This window comes from Limulus polyphemus, unplaced genomic scaffold (assembly GCF_000517525.1).
Source record: "Limulus polyphemus unplaced genomic scaffold, Limulus_polyphemus-2.1.2 Scaffold2942, whole genome shotgun sequence".
Lineage (NCBI taxonomy): Eukaryota > Metazoa > Arthropoda > Merostomata > Xiphosura > Limulidae > Limulus > Limulus polyphemus.
This window is the reverse complement of record NW_013668552.1, coordinates 92,181-96,273: the sequence shown is the minus strand read 5'-3', so window position 1 is coordinate 96,273 and position 4,093 is coordinate 92,181. Positions and strand designations below refer to the sequence as shown.

The following is a 4,093-nucleotide window of genomic DNA, read 5'->3' as shown; positions in this document are numbered from 1 at the left end:
TGTGTGTGTGTATATATATATATATATATATATATATATATACACACACACATACACATATATATTCCATTTTTAATTGCTTTCTTTATTTTAGTAAAAATAGTATCTTTCTTTAAAGCAGTTTTTGTAAAAGTACTTGAGGTATTGATTTCATTAATTAAAATTTGGGCATGTAATTTTTACATATAAAGTCAAAATGACATCCAGTTTTATCAATAGGTGTAAAAATAAATTCATCTTGAACATTTTTATTTTGTTTTTAAAAACATTAACGGACAAGTCTATTTTATATTTAGATAAATTTAAGGTTCTTAATTGAGTTTTAATGCATTTAATAATATACAATGTGGATTTTGCTTGATAGATGGGATATCCCCCCAATGCTTTTCGGGTGCTATTACCATAAGCTCTTTCCATTTATGACTATGGATGACTGACTGGAAGTGAAAGTAGATGCATCAGACGATTATTAATTCTTTATTGTTTAATAGTGCTGATTCAATAACTGCACACTAGTCCCCTGTCTTTTTGAGGACCATAAAGATATGAAAATAATATCCTAGAGTAAAGGTAAATAATCTCTTGAGGTCTTTTTTTGGAATTAAGATCTGAGACTGCATCCTCAGGATGTTTAAGATAAATGGGGTTGGAGGGTGGAGGAAAGAAGTTAAGGGATAGGCCATGGGTGAGAAATTGAAAAATCCATCTGTTGGCTGAAAATGGAGACCAAAGACTGGCAAAATGAGGCACAAAACAGGTGCAAACTGGGCCAGCCCTGACAGGACAAGTGATGACCCTTATGTTGTGAAGTGGGTGGATGGGAAGAAGAAGAATGGAAAGAAGGACTGAAAAGGGGAGATGTGAATTGACCAAGCCAAGGAACAGGGACAGAAGGATGAGGTTGAGCAAGATGAGAACCAAAGAAGACAACAAGGACTGATGTCAGGCTGCCTCAGTTCTCATCCTCAAAGAGTTAGAAACAACACCCAAAGACCACCAGGCAAAGAGAAAAAGCCAACAAAAATCAGTTATTGTTAATACTTTACTGTACTTTCAGTTATTTCAAATATTCAACTTAGAACACAAAAACATAATGCTTAGAAAGAACACAATGTCTTATAATTACAATAATTTAAATGTATTTTTAACTAAGCTATAAGTGTGTTAGAATAATTCCCTTAGCTTGTTTAGTGTGAACTCAGAAATAGCAACATTGAACTGTAGGCTGAATAATTCAGAACTGCCATTAGAACAAGCTAGTATAATATGTAATTCAATAAAATGTTATCTTCTCTTTCTATTGGTTATAAATAATGTAATAACAAACATCAGCAATGTTCTCTTTAAGCCACAGAGCAATCTATCTGGCAGGTGTTGCATACCAAAAACAACAGGTTACTCATAAGTTTGTCAGTTGGTAATACTTGTGTGTGGAATACATATGACAAAAATTTGAACATTACCATGTACAAGTGTCTGGTACAAGTATGCACGTTAACAGCTGTTCATAAAAAGGGCTATTTAGCTTTTAAAGAAAAATGACTTTTGAAAATTATGGAAACCAAAATTTCATATAAAAAGAAATTGTGATAGAAGAGCTTGTAGTCAGCCAAGTATAAAGAAAATTATTACAAGGAACATTGACTACTATTGCCCTATGAAAATACAGATGTTTCCTTGGCACAAGACTCATGAAAACACAAAATTCAGCCATTGCTGAACATGCCATGTCAACTGGACACAACATAAACTGGGAATAAGCTAGAATCATCGACACAGACAAATTTTGGAAGACAAGAAAAATTAAAGAATCGTTTTACATACTGCCCAGAATTAACTATGGGGATGAAATTATAAGTAGTTCATTAGGGATAAATGATATGCTTAGATTAGTAGTTAAGGATGAGCAGATTGGTTGGTTGGAGTTGTGGGATCACTTCAGTGGAATAAGGGAGCTTTTTGGAATGGATGGTTTACATTTGAATAGAATAGGGGCTAGCATGTTTGCTAAGGTTACTAACTCAGCTGTAAGGGAAGTGTTTTAAGGGAGTAGACATTTGTGAGGGCGGGGAAAAACTAAATGCAAAAAGAATAATAGGCAGAGAAAAGTTTAGCACAGGAAATAAGTATAGAAGCAGCTATAAGGATAGGCTTAACTGTTTCTATCGTAATGCTAGAAGTATAAGAAATAAAATAGATGACTTTAGTGCACTGGTAGGAATAGAAGATTTTCATATAATGGAAATAACTAAAACACGGTTAACCCAATGACTACCAGCTACTAACTTTCTTAGTAGCCAATGCAAGTCTTGCTATATATCATTCCAACAATAAAACTATTGGTTAAAAAGTTTTGAAACTTCTCAAGAACTTTCATAAATGTACATAGTTGAAGAAACATAAAGCCTGTTACTTTTGATAAATTTAGTTTTTTTGCATTATGATCTTTAATATCTTGGAAAATTACATTAGGAAATGGTATTTATAAGAAATGATTATGATATTTATATTTGTTCCAAATTTGAACTGATTACTTTTTATGTTTTAGTACATTATTTTGCAATCCTAAAAAATTTGTATCTTCCATAAAATGCAAATTTTATCTATTTTTTAATATTTTAGTAATCACGTATTCTCCTTATGGTTTCAAGTAATATATAAGACCCAAAAATAATATTTGTAAATAAACTTAAACAATAAATGAGTATTTTTGTTTTTAACTAAGATTTCATGTTTATATATGTACATAAAAACATTTTAATTTTCTTTCATAAATATATTTTTATTTCAAGTTTATGTTTATGTTTCATTGCAGCCGTACTTTGGTTTATTGTGCTGAATAAATCGTAAAGTTAGCAGCGTGAACTTTGTACGTTTTCCGTAAACTATCTCACCCCTGTTTGGGGTCATTCTCGTTCAGTCCAGTGTGGTCGCATTTGAACATTACTGTAGATATGATAGTAAGAAAGCTTTTCGGTACTTGAATATCATTTCTTTGAACTTTCAAACGAGTTTATATCAACATATGTTCATGTATGTTGTTTCACTATAGAGACAAAACTAACTGCCACTACTAGCGAATGTATGTAACGGTTTATAGTACAGGTGGTTTCAATAAACACCACCTGTGCCCTTGTTACTTGATACATCCTGTTAGAAGAGATTACCAAATGTTACAGACACCATAAATTACAAAGAAGATTACTTTACAACACTTAAAATATTAGTCCTGGTCACATTCCTTTCATTATAGGCAAGATTTATGTTAGAAATCGAAACTTTAGCTCTTCAGTGTACTGAGACCCCAACTGTGAGAATGTCATAGCTTCCCTGTATTATTGAGATGAATGTATTTAGCCTGTTTCACAACCAACATAAGGGTTTTATCGTTGTAACTTGTACACTGAGTTTGAACCATTTGCAAAATATCAGAACTATATATATATATATCAGTTAGACTGTTTTAATTCTAATGCAATAACAACAGAAGAAAGATTGTAAGAAGGAAAAATATACAATTCGTATGTGGTACTGGTACTAGTAGTATTACGTACAAATCACACAAGTTTATCATTCTAAATACTGAATCATATTATTATTATTATGAATTAAATATAAAATTATGCTAAATTATTGAACTTAAAACTACAAATTTAAATTCAAAATAATATAAAAATCACAAACTCTTTCAGTTCAAAGCCCTAAGTCTAATTCATGTAAAGACTTTGCACTCGCCACTCCATAGCTCTTAACCCTAACAATCGTGGATCAACTTTTTTCCCAAAAAATATATCTATTTGAGTTCATTTTCCAATATAATGATTAATATAAACAGATATATGATGCAGCATGACTAAAGCTACCATATAAAAATAATAAAAGTCACGTACATCCCATGCAGTTTTTTCCAGAAGCAACTTTTCTAACGCTTATAGAAAAGCACTATTGGCCAGTACTAAATACAACCTCTACATAAAATGGCAGTTACTCTAATAAGCACCACCCACACTCATAGTGTAAAATCCAGAGAACAACGTTTTGTTACGTGCTTTCCTTATCATTCTCAAATGTGAGATACAGCAATTGGAATATC

General features: G+C 31.6%; 1 protein-coding gene across 1 annotated transcript in view; it reads right to left on the bottom strand.

The window, feature by feature from the left end:
- The window catches only part of LOC106468266 (G patch domain and KOW motifs-containing protein-like), a 57,827-nt gene that overhangs the window by 623 nt on the left and 53,111 nt on the right, over nucleotides 1-4,093 (bottom strand). The window lies entirely within an intron of this gene.